Here is a 16369-nt window from a genome sequence, read left to right on the forward strand (position 1 = left end):
CCTCCAGTGGCTCATGAGTGAGAACCTACAGTGTTCAGAGGCGAGAACGTCACAGTCCTTGGTTCTAGAAGGTGGTCATGTTGATGGAGAAAGGCATAGAAACATATACCAGCTGTGTGGACAAATATTTATGGAAAAGTTTTGCAGGTACAAGAATAAAACTATGAGCAGGGTCCTTTAAGGTGGTTTCCCAAACAGTGCTGGAGAAATAGCAGGTAAAATACTCAGCAGTTAATTTGTTAGTACACTCACTGGCTTAAGATTGAAGCCCAAATTATCATATAATATATGGATCTGCGTGTGTGTGTGTGTGTGTGTGTGTGTGTGTGTGTGTTTAGTGCTTTGGCCACATAAGATTTCCTAGACTTTAGGGGAAGACATAAAATGGCTTTACAGAACTGTTACAGAACATCCAAAAGGTGAAGCATTTTCAGTCTTTCACCCCAAATGAAATAGAAGCAGCTGTATTTTTCCCCAGGTGAGACCAGGCATTGTACAAGACCCACATGTTTTTCAATAAGACACTTATATTTGCTGGGATGCTAGAAGCTTCTAATAGGCCTTAGGGGGTTGTAAACTATATCAAATAATTTTTCAGGTACTAAGCTGTTGTCTTTTAAAGGATGGGGAAGCAAAATGTGAGGAAAAAGCTTTCCTTGGACCTTAAAACTATTAATTTTTTTCGAGTATATTTTAACAAATGTTTTGGTACATTTAACATTAATGTATTCATCCAACATTTTCTGAGAATCAGCAATGCCAGAGGAAATTTCTGGAGTTGGGGGGCTGTACTCAGAAGGTTTATGGTAAAGTTGCTACAACTCGGTGTGGCTTTTGTTTCATTTTATTTTGTTTTCTGGTTGTTTTAATATTTTTATTTTTTAGCTATTAGTTGTATTACATCCTCACTGTACCAAGTCACATAATACATCCACACAAAGGCAAAGTACACCTTCCACCCTTCCTCCTCTTCTCGCTGCCCTTTTCAGTTTACTTTCCCAGTAATTTGATGGTAACCTTTCTGTACCACTGTCTCAGTTCACATGTACACGTGCCACACTGGGAGAAATTGTTCTCTTACTTTACAAAACTGACACCATATTACACATGTAACTCTGAAGTGTGCTTTTAAAAACTTAATAATATATAAAGAGCATCTTTCTAGGCCTTGTTCTTTTTAATACGTTCATTGTTTTCTGTAAAGTGCATATAACAGGATGCAGCCTCCCATGTCCCTATTCAAAGGCCTTTAGGGAAGTTGAGATTTTTATAGTAATGGCCAAGTTTTAAGGAAACATCCAGATACATATTTTCCTATATGTTAGTGATTTGATTTCTGTTCTGTCTAATAGATTCTGATCAGTGCGATTGCTATGGCAAAGGGTAAATGGACTTTTAATCTTTAATAAGTATAGCTTGATTGCCTTCCCTATACCTTGTGGCAATTCATGGTTCCTTCTGTGGCAAGCATCAGTCCTTTTGTCCTTAATGCTGTCCTCAGCACTGGAGATCATTGCTTTTAAGGTTAGTAAAAAATGAGGCCCATGACCCCTCATGGTACCTCATTGTTGCTTTGGTTACTTTGACTGTCCCTGAGATTGGGCACTCTGTACATTTACCAGCCCTTTCCAGTTCCTGTTCTCGTATCTGTTTACCTGTTTGTCTGTTGAGCTGTCTGTTTTTACTTGGAGGTTTGTCGAAGTTCTTTGCGTAGTGGGAGTAGTCATTCTCTGTTGATAACTTACTACGAGAATACAAAATACACCATCCTATGTATCTGACTATTTTAATAAATTCTGTCTGGTTTTGGTCTTGTTAAGAAAATATGCATCTTCAATCTTCTTCATGTGATAACCATCAAAGATGTAAGCGTGATCAGCCAGAGTGTTTGGGTGCAGAGCAGTGTCTATTTGTGGTGCTTTCCAGCTAGAGTGCAGCATGTTAGAGTCTGGTGCTGTGAGGTACCCAGCAGACAGAGAGGCTGCCTAAGTTACTTTCTCCTCTCTCCCTTTTTCTGTACTTTAGGGTAAGTTTACCTGCTAACCATAAACCCTGTGTTCATGGCATCATGTGTCAGATGCTTCTGCTACAATATGCTTTGCATTCTCTCGACCATGAGGTGGAGACTATTGAAAATTGTGGTCATCAGTAGCATTTCCTAAGACCCCCAGGCCATTTCCCACACTGGGAGGTATCCACAGCAGCATATGAAGATTTTGGTGTGGGGTTCACTCACCCACCCCTTCCCCGTGGAGTCACACCTCCGATTGCTTTTGCTTTGTCTCTTCTTTGGCTCTCTTTCCTGAAGGGGTCATCAGGGTAGCCAGATGCCTCTGGCAGTATGGCACCACCCTGGGAGGTGGATTTTATAAAGAATCAATTTAATTGAAATGTGCCATGTGTTTTGCATCTAACATGCTGTTAAGGCCTGGTTTCCACGGTCCTGGGCTTCAAAGACTGCAGACACTGTAATTGGTTCATTTGTTCCCGCTGACAGGACTTGTGCACTGTCCTTCATAAACCAGGATGCCTGCCCTCGATGCGTGCTTTTAGGTGAGTTGTTTCTGTAATGGCCAGGAGAGATCCCCTTGTGTAGATTTCCCTACACATTTCCCTGTCCTCCTTTCAATGCAGCTAGTAGAGAAAGCCAGACTATTAGAGTTACAAGGAACCTGGGGTGAGAAAACCAAGGCAGAAAGAACTGAAATGCGTGAGGTCAAGTCTGGTAGCCCATGGGAGTACACTAGAAACTTTGTGTTTGTGGAAAGCCACAAGCACAACCCTGACAATATTGACCTCACAGAGTCCCACAGGCCTCTCAGCATCTGTGCCCTTTGGCTATGGGATGCTATCCCCTCATGGAACTCTCAGAGCCACAGTTGAGAGCAAGAAGATTATCTGGACATTGTCTCCATCCATTTTGTAGTGGTGGAAATGGAAATACAGGGAAATGGCATGATATGCTCAGAATAAACGGAATAACTAGTCCTGATATGATCTGGTCCCCAAGCACTGCCTTGTGTTCCCTCCTTATTGATACCGTTAGCAGAAGACCAACTTTTTTGGTGGACTAATATCAGCTGGGGGACAAGCTTCACTGCCACCCGACAGATTTCCCTTTAACCTGCCTCCCACTGAAGGAGGGTTATCCTGTTGTGTTTATTCATTCAGAAGATAGGTATCAGCCATTCCTGAGGACTGGGGGCTCTACAATTATTTGCATACTTACTGGTTTAGATCACTAAAATCCCAGAGGTAGGGACTGAGTCAGGGTCCAAAATTTTACCAGTGAAGATAAAAGACAGCTTGAAAATAAACCCCCTTTTAACAATCCTACCATGAGCATATGCTATACAATTGAGTATTAGTACAAATCAGAGGCGCCCAGTACAGCTTGTTCCAGTATCTCTGTTATTGGAATCTAAGTGGTCACATTCATTTGCAGGCAGCACTCCTGCTGTTGGTTTTGCTCATCATCAGGAGGTTGCTGTCGCTGCACTCTGAAGGGAGATGCTCTGATTGTAACTCCCAGGGCTGACAAATGGCCGAAAAGCCAAGACCCACCAGCTGACGGGCGTTTACAGAGTCAGTGGGTCAGGAATTGTTGTCAGGAAGCACAGTGTCTTTTCCCCGCGGACCACTCGCACGGGAGCACAGGCGCCTTTTCTCTTGGCTGTAGCTGTAGCGTGAAGGTCAGCCTGGAAGTTGTTGCCTGAATCCTGCCCAGGTACCTGGGGCCAGCTTGTGTCAGTGGCTCCATGGCTGACGCGGGCGAGGTCCTGTCGGGCTGAAGCACTGGCTAAGAAGACAGCCAGGGCTGTGGCCTTGGCGGAGCCTGGAGGTTTCGTTATTTTGATTTAAACTGGCACAAGTAGCGTTTGTGGACAGACTTCAGACTTCCATTCAGTGGGAATGGGGAAGAAGAAGGAAAAAACAAACCATAGATCACAGCAATGATTTACGGGCCAACAAAGGGCCCAGTTGCACCATGATCAGAGCCCCTAATAAATATGTTCAAGGGGCTTGTGAGGCCGCTGTAGCCTCCCAGGATGATGTCTGTGCTAAGTTGTTGTTATTGTTATGATCACTGTCTGTATTTGGTAATGTCTGGCACAAACCAGTACTGGGAGTTTTGATTCTTTTAATGAAGAGAGTGAAGTTCTTTTCATCTTCACCCATCATATCTTAGTGTGGAATCAGTCTCTAAAGCTAGAGAGGGCGGCATCCTTTGGGATTTATCCTTCCCCAGTTCCTTATCTATTGGGAGGTTTCCAGGCAGAACTGTGGCCCAAACTCAGTGGCGTTGAGAGGACACAGGGAGGAGGCTGTGTTCTTCCTGTGGAGGGTCGGATGCAATGGGCTGTGTCAAGGACATCTGCAGAAGAGCCAGTGCACAAGGAGCCTGGGTGTCAGCTTCTGACGGCCAACCGTCTGGGTGCTTCACATCCATGTCCTGAGCATCTGATGCCTGCTCTCACAATCTGGGCCAGCATGGTGCTCTCCTGTGGCCATGGAAAGGCTGACGGAGTACCTGGCCACTTCCAGAAGCACTTTCGTTGATATTGCTCATTGAGTCATCACACCAGCCATTTGGTACCTTGCCTTTCTGTAGCTAGAGGCTGAGAGTCTGAGAGATCTGTCTGTCTCCTATGGTGGCTGGATTCAGGACTCCTTTAAGGGTTTTTTTTTTTTTTTTTTTTTTTTTTTTTTTTTTTTTTTTTTTTTTTTTTTTTTTTTTTTTTTTTTCCTCTCATCTGGGTGGTTCCTCTGGAATAGCCCAGCGTTAGCCCCAGAGTAGGATTTCACAGTCGGCCACAGATCCTGAGTAGGCACGTCGGGCTCAGGCAAAGGTCTGAAAGGACAGTTGATACTAGGGGCAGCTTCCTTTGGGGGGCAGTGGGCATAGGGATACTTTGCTGTATTCTAGTGTATTTCTGGTTGCGTGGTGTTTGCAGGTCATTTGAGCTGCTCAAAGAATTTGTAACTTGGGCATCATGCAGGTTTTTAGGTGCATGAAAATCTCTAGGTCAGGTGGCTAATCCCCCTCCTACCCAAGCAAGTCCATGACAATATGATGCCTTTGGCGATGCTTTTGCAGACTTCCATTCTTCCTCCCTTTGGCCACCACATTCCTGCTTCTCTGGAAAGTCAGTTCATCTTGGAAATGGTCCCGTTGTCCTTCTGTTGTCTGTGATGTTCAACACAGCTGAGAAGCTCAACCCACTTCCTGAATGTCTTTCAGACACACTACTTCCTTAAGATGTGGAGTGTGCAGACTTTACTGAAGTTTGGGGAACACAGATCACCTCACCACTTCATCCCTTTTGGACTTGGCTTCCCAGTTCTCTCATCATCTAGGATTTTTCTCCTCTGTTTCTTTCTTTCTTCACTTGCTCCTTCTACACAATTCTCCCTCTGCCCCCCAACTCCCTCTCTCTCCCTCTCTCCTGTGGGTTGAACCCAAGGCCTCTGCTGCTGGAATACATCCCCAACTCCAGTTCTTACTTTTCCTCCAAGTGTCTTATCAGAAATATTTTTCTTGAAAACATAATTCCATCCCAGAGAGGAATTCTGATGCCAGCTGAGACTATTTCCCCCTATCCTGTCACATAGACAAAAGCAAAGCAATAAACAGAAGAACCCAGTCTTGCTCCTCAGTTGGTGTGAACACTGTCATTGTGATAACGATGATATTTACTGCCTTTCGTCTTTATGATATTAATAGTAGTACCTATAGTTAATGAAAGCTTTAAAGTTTGCAGAAGGTTTTTCCTGTATACTAGCATATTTTATTCACACTGTAATTCTTACTATCTTGGTTTCCCGATGAGGAAGCTGAGGGCCAGGAATACAGGGTTCACTCCATCACTTACCCAGTTCTTCCTCCACCACATCAATGTAGATCTAATTCTACACTGATCTTGCAGCTGCCTTTGTTACCTTCTGAGTTTTATTATCATTCAGTGAATCTGACCTAAAACATTTTAGCCATTCTCTGACTATCACAAATTTCTAATTTCCATGGGCCTCCCTGGACTTAAAATTGTGAGGAATTCACCCTTTGCATTTGGACAGCACTAAACCTTTCAACTGGTAACCCTTGGTACACGCACAAGTCCCTAGCCTTTTTTTCTTCAGTAGAATTCTAGAATACTGTTCATGAAGGCTGTACCTTATACGAGCAGGCCATGAGGCCACTTCCATTGTGTGACCTGGTTTTTAAAATTCTGGACCAGTTCTCCCTCTCCTTTGATTACAACCATTGGCCTACAACAGTGTTGTTTCTTTCCATGCAGTGTTTCTTCAGCCTGGAAACTCTTCAGCACACAGTATCAAGGATGTGTTACAGCTCCAGCAATGCAGGGGTTAAACTTATTGTGGCCACCAGATTTCAGGAACCAGCCGCAAGCCAGTTTTCGGTCCCATTTGGTGTCTCTTCATGTAGCCGCCCCCACGCTCTCCTCCAAGCATGCATTATCCAGACCATTATGGAACCCATCAGCAGAGGTGCCGTAACCTCTGGCTGACCTTGACCTGCCCATGCCCTGCCTCGCACTCCAATTACTAGGATATGTGAAGGCGACCACAGCTTTTCTCTGCCTCTCTAAAGCTTATAGTTCTGTCAGGTTCTCATTCCCTTTCAGTGGCATTGGGTGACTTCTGGAGCCTACTAGCATTTCTCTTCCCGTGTGACATGGGTACTCACTCTGAAATGAAAACTGCAAAGCTATGGCTGTCTCTCTTATTGGAAAACTGTAATTTTCTACTGCCTGGGCTGCGAGAAGGAGCAGTTAAAATATGATGAAATTAGTTAATTTCTTTGCTGCCAGCCACATTTTTTTTCATATTGTCAGGACATTTAGAGTTTGTTGACTTGATACTCTGAGTCACTGTGGCTGTCTTTTAGACTTCATTTTCAACCCTTGTTTGACAATGACTGTGCAGAATCTTTAAAAGTTTTGGTAAAGTTTTTGTACTATTTTGTTAATTTTTTATGCACACGAATACTGAAGAAAAATACTGCTATGCTTTGCTTTTACAAGCAAGAGAAAATTAGATATGTGTTACATAGTATAATCATGACATTATATGGAAATAATGTCCCAAACTATGCTGTTTCCTCTTTTCTGTGATTCATGCAAGGGTTGTGCATTCTCTATTTACCAAACTCAGAGATACACTAAGTTGAGCCCTGTGAATTTGCCAGTTTTGTAGATGAAAAGCATTCAGATACTGGCAGGCGTACATAAGGTCCAACCTATACCAGCAGCTCGAGGCAAAACCTGGCAGGAAGTAGGAGAGGCCATCTTTTCCAGTCCCCTGCCTCCTAGGAAGAATCATTTTTCAGCCATGCTCAGAAGCATCTCTTAACTTGTATCTGTGACATTTGTTATAGAAGAATGAAATTCCTGATGCAATTCTAGGTTAGTTAAGGAATTAGTGGTCAATATCAAAGCAGGGAGCAGATTATTCTAGAAACTCAGCAGAAGTGGCTGCAATCTCTGCTCTTTAAGATCTTCTTATAAGGCACCTCGAATGTCAGGCCACTCTTGGTGGATACAACCAGGCTTTTAATCATGTGGAAAGATTCTGTATTCCTGTCACTACTCACCAGCCAACCCGCATCTCTCTGCTGATCAAACACCAGTGAGGACTGGCTCTGGCTCACAACTTGCTTGCAATGGTATCTCTGATCTTGGCTGTGACCAGGGCAGGGTAAGTTGTTAAGCAGCCTGCCTGGTCTATGTTAGTAGGTGGAGTCTCTACGCAAAGAGAATGAATTGGCTCTATTCAACCCATGGGACTTCCAGACAAAGCAAAGTCGTGGGAATCAGTGTTGGACTCTGGGTAGGGTTTTCTTGGCATGTGCATCAAAGCCAGATGCTCAGGGAACCTGACCTTCCTCTTAGACTCCCTGCTACGGTCAGAGCCTGCAACCTCTCCCCTCTTCTGCTCTCCTGGGGATAGCAGCTCACGACACCTGGAACATCCAGGCCTGAGTATGCGTTCCCTTGAGTCAGTACCTATTCCCATCATTCTATTCAGGAGCTCAGTGTTTCGTTGCCAATAAAAATGTAGCCGGTCAGTCCTGGGCATGTTTATGAATAGCATGGAAGAGTGAGTTTTCCTCCTGGATATGTTTTTTATGTCGAGGAGCATCGAGGCATTTTCCCTGCTCTTGTTTAGAAACTCAGCTTAGAACTTCTGTACACCACGGCATCATAGCAACATGAAAAGCACAAAGTTTGGATGTGGGATGCATGGGCACAGAGTTTTCTGTACAGGATGGAAGCTCTGTTTAAATGACACAAAAGTGCCGTGTAAATGGCCCTTCATAGAATTCTCTCTTGTGCATGGAAGTCCAGAATAATTGGCTAAATAGGAAAGAAGAGAAGCTTTTGAGCCCAAAAGCTTCACTCAGGTCTTATCAGCCACTCGTCTGTCTGTGGCCTTGGACTTCCAGCTCCTTGAGGACCTTAGTTGTCTCATCTGCAAGGCGGGGTCCCTCCATCTCCTCCCCCAGGACTACCTCATGGTCCTCAAATACAATTATGTGAACAAGAAATGGTTTGAATACTGGAATGTCCAACTTAAAGATGTCAAATATTCTATACCTCCCAGATCTGATTTTTATCGGGCACCTTATGAGCTAGAAGGCTTTGCAAGATTGAACAAAGCGCTGGGCTAAAATGTCTTAGAAGCGGATGTTTCTTAAGCTTGGTGAGTCCCTTGGCGTCCCCCCCGCCGCCAATATCTGCCCCAGACATTAGAAGGTAGGTGTGGCGGAGAGGGCTGAAGGGGCTCTGAGGTGGCCTGGGGTTGGGGGCTGTTCCTGAGGGTCTCCTTCCCCTCCAGCCCTGCATGCCTACCCTTCTGCACCCTCCTGTTTCTGAGCAGGCTCAGTCCAAACCTAGTTTTCTGTGGTCGGATGAAAGCAGTGGCCTAGCTGGATCGCTTTCCTGTGGCCTTTAGCCTGAAAAGATTACATTTCAGGGGGGAGGTGGGTGAGCCGTGGAGGACTGGCCTGCTGTCAGAGGACAAAATCAAATTTTTTATGTGATGTTGCCGCATTAAAAGGGCCAATCTTGTGTCGTGTAACATGTGAATAATGGCTTGAGCATGTGATGTCAAAATTTTCCTCACGCCTCATAAATAAATCTAGCCACACCCCTCCCCCACTGCCACCCAAAGGCCATCCATTTCTGAACTTGCTTGCGTCCCAAATTAAGAATGCATTCAGAGTCAAAGTTAAAGGTACAGTATCCCTTTTCAAAAGGCACACACTAGTATCTTGATGATACATAACATGGATGATACATAACATGGCGGAGAGACTCTCAATTGTCAAGACTCCTCCTCTTCCTCTTCTATTTTTTACCCTAACTTTGCTGAGGGTCTGATCTTTTGGCAAAAATAGATGTTCTTTTAGGCTAAGATTCAATGATATTTTCTCTAAAGGTAAGCACTTGAATGATATCCCCAGGGGGAACATCACACAGTCAAACAATCCAGTGGCCCCCAGGAGTGAGGAAGGCAGCTGCAGTGGCCTCTCCTATGGCCACAGAGCAAAGTGAGATTCTTTGTAAGAAGCATATGTCCACTTGAGAAATGTCCGCTTGTGTGCAGATACAGGGCACGGGGGACATTAGTCAGAGAACCTGCAATGCTGATGCTGTTTGCTCAGGAGATGCTGCCTTCTCATTATCTAGAGTGACCAACATAGGTGGCTTTCAGAAGGACAAATCCCAATCATCCTTGGGTATCATTCCCTTTATTTGCATCTTAAAGATCAGTCAGTGGTAAACATACAGGAGCTTCCCCGCCCCCTGCCAAACTCAGCTTTGTGGAAGGCTCCTTTGCTGAAGCCAAGCTGCTTCTTTATTCCCCCTGAAGGTCACTGTGCTTTTCGTTTTTCCATTTTGTAAGGAAAGAGGAGGAAAGCCCAGGATGGCAGAGGACCAGGGCAAAGAATGGGAGGGAAATCTGGTTTAGTGTTCGTGGAAGCTCAAGTCCCCCTGTCTGCGGCCTCGGTCCCTTCCGTCTTTCTCTACCACACGAACAAAGGCAGCGTCTTCTCAGATAATGCCGCGTGTGTCAGAAGTGAACGTTCTGGGACTGTCCGCGGTGACCTGCTCTGTGTAACAGACGTCAACCCCAAACCGTACAGAAGTTGCTACATCTGTTTTGGCTTTGTTCGCAGCACAGAGAGGCGGCGGGTGCACTCTATGGTCAAGGGCCAAACTACATGTCATATTTCATTACCTTCATTAGCTACTACAGAAGGCTGCATTCAAAGAAAAGGTTGGCATTAACTCTTGAGCTGCCAGCCTTTTGCAGCAAACATTTCACCTCCCCCCCACAGCTTTCTGTTCTCTGGTCCTTCATGCTGTGGGCTCTGATTTAACTAAACTGTAAATCAGCCCTTTGCTCCACGATTTCACCCTTTTAACTTAAAGGAAGCAAGCTACTGTTTTCTTCTAGGTAGCTACTTACAGGATGGCTGAACATCTGGAACCGATTAGGACCAGTGCTAGTGTAAACCCATCGGGGAAAGCGTATTTAGAATTAATAAAGCTTTCCCCTCTTGTTTTGTCCACAGTTGTCTTTTTCTTTTCCACCTCACATTATTTCTGAGATTTGGGATTGCCAGTTCCGCTCTCAGTGGCTGTCGTAAGATAAGATCATGTTTATTGCTGCCTAGATGTTTTTGTGGGATTTTTCTTGGCATGCTTTATTGTGCTGACATTGGACTCACATGCCCCCCCCTTCCCTCTGGAAATGAGAGGCTACTTCCCCGTGTTCACGTTGCATTTCTTAAGGCATCCTTTACAACGACTGAAATAAAAGTGGGCGAATATAGAAAGTAGATCTTGCTAGCGTATGGCCATAAACACGGTCTGTTTTCATACTACATGTTGAATACATCATGATTCTACTTAAAATCATCTGTGGGCAGCACATGTTGTTATTTAATATTATGAAGAATGGCCCATTGGCCAGCATAGGTCAGCACACACCTGGATGGTGGAATTAGGGAGCCTGAAATTTTGATTCTTCATCTGGTCTCTGCCAGTGATTTATTACCTGACATTAGACAAAGCTCTTGCCTTTTATTTTCCCGTCTGTAAACTGTGGCTCATTATATCATTATAAGGGTTCCACAAACTCCATTGACTTCATCTCCAGATACTACGGAAGGCCCCCGAGAAAACAATGCTTTAGAACCCTATACCATTCGAAGCACCACGACACACGCTTATTGTCATTAATCCATACTTGAAAGATGGAGACAAATGGTTTACCAGTGGAGTTTCCACTTCAACACCAGTGTCATCGGGGGACTTGTTGGAAATGCAAATTCTGTGCCTGTGTCAGACCTAGCAAATCAAAAACTCTGCAGCTGGGGCAGGTAGGATACCTGCTAAAGTTTGAGAACCATTAGTTAATACATTTGGCTTCAGGTTTGGGAGTTATGCCCCCAAAGCTCTGTCTGTTGAGTCAGATGCCGAGTGTGTGTTGAGCTCTGCAAGGATGACACCTGAACCACTTACCCCAACAATTCTCTGCTGTTGTGGAGGATCGTGGGTCCCCTTCACTTCTGACTTCTAGGGGACACCGATGCAAATCAGTTTTCTGCTGGCACTGTTGGCACCCCAAATTCAGTAGCCTCCTTGGAGGGTGGTGTCTTGTCTGGTGACATCTTGGGTGTTATTCAGCATGCCCAGAAAATAAACTTACAGTGAAGATTGATAGCCAATGCCAGAACAAGGCCATCTAACTTATATTTGGGGCTCAAGTGCACCTAGGGAGAAGAATGATGTCCAGAGGCGCCCAGGATGTCTCTGGAGTTGGCCCGCTAGATAGTTACTTTTGCAGAGTGAATCTTTTGAGGTGGGAAGAGAGGAGGAATGGTAGAAATAGCATTTAAGATCCGAATCACCCAGCTGTGCTGCAAAGACCACTGAGTCACAAGCTTCCATCTTTTTTTACATTTTTGCAGGAGTTGTTATAAAATAAAAATGACTACAGAATAGACAGATATGGGATTGGATTTTGTCGATCAGTGGCAATATGCAAATTGAAAGTGTAGAAATGCATGCTGTATGTGGACTTTTACTGTATTGCTGCATTTGGTGCTGTTTTGTCCTTATAAAAACTGCTTCCAGGAATGATAAATAAATGATACTTTGTTTTTTGGGTGTTTCAGGACACATAAGACGACTATAAGGTCCAAGAATCCAGGACACATTCTGAATTTGAGAGAAGGGCCACCAATTATGACAGTTTTTTTTGTTATTTTAATCCCATTGCACCACCGCTTCCCTCCACCCCCAAATTTGTCCCCAAGTTTGGTTCTACAATGAGACCTTTTGCATGGCAAGTTTCAGCCTGGAGCCAATTTTTATGGCTGAATTATAAACCCTTGAAAATAGGGGTTTATAATGGAAACGCTGACACAACCTTAACTCTAGCGGCAAGAGTGCAATGCGATAATAAATGAGGCAGAACAGCAAAGTGCTGCTTTTAATTTATCATTTAGTAGGAGAAAAAGGCCTTGTTTACTTCTTCTTTTTCATCTTCTTCTTTCCTTCCAAGACTTGCAATCATTATTTTGAAAACATATTTTATAATAAAACCTCAGTAGTTACCCAGCCAGGGGCTTGAGTGTCCATTTGAGAAAGGGAAAAGAGAGATAAAGAAAGAGAAAGAGGGAGAAAATTCTAAGGCCCAAGCAACATACACTGTGGGCTGATTATGTTTTGGCTGCACTGTGGCTGCTTGGCAGTGTATTTATTACATGACGGATCTGCTGCTTTGCTGTTATCCAAAGATGCCCCATACATAGTACCCTGTTTTGACATATTTATCATAGGAACAGTAAAAGCGACACTTGTTGAGATGCCATCTAGTACTTTTTTATTCCAGACACCAGGGTATTTTGAACATGAAGATTGTAGCATTTGAAGTCAGTTGTGTCATGGAATTGAGATTCTTTCCCCATTGCCATATTCCCATTTTGTAGATGGGGAATTCGAGGTGACTTACAATTTGTGTGACTTTTATAAATTCAATTCATTCCTTTCTAGGTCTCTGTATGCAAATATGTATTCCCCAGGAATTGACAGCTTAATGGACAAAGCAAACAAAACACTCCAAAGTAATGGGGTAAAATCTGATAACTTCAGTTGTCTCTTCTGAAGTCACTTTGCAAAGTACAAATTCACCTACTACTAACCCTGGCTCCATCATTTCTTTTTTTGTCTCAAAGGCTCAAGGAGCCAAAATCTCTTGCAGACACCTGTGCTGGGGGTTTCACACTCTCTGTGGTTCCCTCTGCGCCCCTTTGTGCACTGCCACCGTCCTTTACCATGCAGTTTGGGTCTCTTAGGAAGACTTCATAGAAGAGCAGAAGGCAGGAGGGGAGGGAGGTCATCATGTTTTCATTTAGGTTCCCTCCCTTCCGAATTAGAATTGGCTGCCTTTCTCTACTAAACACCATAGCTCTGGTCTGCCCACTTCTATGCCAGGAGATTCTGACGACCTCCCTTTCAGGCAGAGGATAGTACCACTTCCCATACTGTTGCTCACCCCAGGATGTTTCCCCATTTTCTTCTGCGTTTCCTTAAATCCAGATCACACCTCTTCAAATAGTTTCTTCATTAAACTTGTGTGTGTGAATTGCTTCTTGCTGGGTCTTGGTTGATACAAAAACTATACAGAGTACACAGGCATTTGTACACACACACACACACACACACGTGCACGTGCACACACACTTTAAGAAAATAGTGATGGTGTTTAGGCTGAACATTATAGAGTAGGTCTCTCCAGTGCTGCAATTTGCGGTAAGGACATTATGAAATCATGCCTTATGATTCCTAAGCCAGCTAAAGCATCCACTGGACAAGGCAGCAAGCCCCCAAAATTCCATCAGATTTACAACATAATAAGCTTTCATTAAAATGAAGCTACGTGAAACTTACTTCCCTTCATTCTCAGGACGAAACAAATGCTGCGTGAATATCTAATGAACCTGGGTTGCACCCTAATTGGCAATACTGGCTTGAAGATGTTGGAGGTGACGAAGCCGGGAACCACGGAAGAAGCCAGTCTGTGGAACGCCCTGAGTAGTTTAGCGCTACTTATATTGTTGCTATCAATTTTCTTCAGTCATCCAAAATGGGACACATGAGGGCATTTGCAGAGGATGATCTGTGCTTGCACCCACCATCCGGATTCCTGAGTGCATTTTAATCACAGCATGTCTTGCACTGTATTGAAAGGTTTACACCATTCAGTTGCGTTTCCCTCTGATATTGCAGTGGATAAATCAGTGCTGATCATTTGTTAGCATTCCAGAGAGGAAATAACCCAATGATCAGATCGAAGTGGTTCATGAGCGAGCTCCTCCTAAAAAGATGTAATTCAGAAACATGGCAACTTGAATGCATGGGTTTATCTCCTTGCTTTCTCAGATTTACTGAAACTACAGTTAAGGTAGAAAAAAGCATAAAATCCTAGGACAAAAAGCATAGAAAAGGAAGCATTGGCAGGTAAGAGATCTCAACAAAGTTCTGAAAGCTGGAAAACAGCTGGGTGGATGGTAACCAATTTAGAGGATGACAAGAAGATGGAACTACTTTCTCCAAGACATAGAATTGAGCCAATACCAGGCACCTCAACATGAAAAAGTTGGCTATTGGAGGCGTTGGCTGCTGCTGTGGATATGAATAGGGCTTGGCATAGGACAGCTGGTTAGAAGTTGCAGGAAAGATAGTTGATCTAACTCTCCCACCCTGTGTTTGTAAGTGAAGACCTCTTCCCTGCTAGTAGCTTGGAAGTCTGGAGAGTGCGAACAGGGGTATTGGGTGCAGCTGAGTGAAAGATACTACTCCACACACATGGCTATTAAATAAAGCCTGCAGACTGAAAATTGGGACCTCCTTGGCGCTGTCTGCCACTTGGTTTGGAAAACATTCCTGGCGAGGTTTATCACCTCCACACTGGTGACCGGAGGAGTTCTTTTCGAGGAAAATGACGATCCCAAGAGAAAAGGTCCATAGATACTATTAGCTGAGATCTCAGGTAAACAACTTGGTCTCTCTCTGAATGCAGAGACCACCAGCATCACACAGAGCTCCTAGCAGCCTTTTGATGTGTCTTTTTAAAACATATGTGAGAACAGTGTTTCTCCAGACAGTTGAGGAAACATTTACCACAATGACAGGAAAAAAATGAGGAGAAAAATGAACTCAGAGGAAACAGAAACAGTGCAGAAAAGCAGAAGGAAGCATAAAACAAAATCAAGGTACTCAGGGAGAGAAAAGAAGATGCTGTGTTTGTGAAATGAGTTGGATGCTGTTTAAAAAGATTGTTTAAGATGAGAAATGCCCTGCAGGTATGCAGACAACAATTGAATATGGCAATGATTTCATATAAATAAGAGTAACAGATTTCAGAGAGGAGAGGAATGCCAATCTGAATGGCACCAATGTTCCTAACAGAAGCTCTAGAAACTAGAAGATGATAAAACTTAATGTTTAGTCGAACAGTTGCTTAAGCTTGGGGGTATGATTTACCTCCCCTTGTTTCTTTACTGATAACTGTGGAATAGTGTAAAAGAGACAGCATACTAATCCGGGAAATAGATGATTCAGCATCGTGAGGTGAAAAGAATTCTCAAGATGATGATGAAGATAACCTTACTTCCAGATGACTGCTGGGCAGAGAGCTTAGAATAGAAATCCAGTCTCATTCAGAGCAACAAGACAGACTGGATGTCTCTAACCAAAAATGATAGACATGTAGAAAACCAAGATGAAAAAGTGAGGACATTACTAACTCCTAGAAAAACAAAATGTTTGCGCAAGAAAATAACTGTAATGTTAATAAACCTCAAGGCTTATGTGTGAATAATGTTTATATAGGAGAACACAGTGTAAACAGTAAATATTGATTTAATAAAAATCACTAGGTACTGATTATCGGGACAGTGGTACATGCAAATTCATGGTATGCTTAGGTGTTGTTAATGATTTGAATTTCATTTTCTTTAGTGTAAAATCAAAGATAATATTTCAAAAACAAAATCAAGGACCATTAATAGAAGTTGGGTGTGTATTTCAGTGATAGAGCGTGTGCTGAGTGTATGCAAGGCTCTGCGTTCAACTCCAAGCAACAAAATATAACAAAACAGAAACATTAATAAAGCAGATTAGTTAGAAACAGGAAGACAAATGCAAAAAGAACCAACTAGGCTGGGGATTTGGTCCAGTGGTTCTGCCACCTGCCTCGCAAGTACAAGGACTTGGGTTCGATCCCTGTACCAAAAAAAAAAAAAAAAAAAAAAAAAAAAAAAAAAAAAAAA

The sequence above is a fragment of the Fukomys damarensis genome, unplaced genomic scaffold (assembly GCF_012274545.1).
Source record: "Fukomys damarensis isolate Sample0158 unplaced genomic scaffold, DMR_v1.0_HiC HiC_scaffold_32, whole genome shotgun sequence".
Classification (NCBI taxonomy): domain Eukaryota; kingdom Metazoa; phylum Chordata; class Mammalia; order Rodentia; family Bathyergidae; genus Fukomys; species Fukomys damarensis.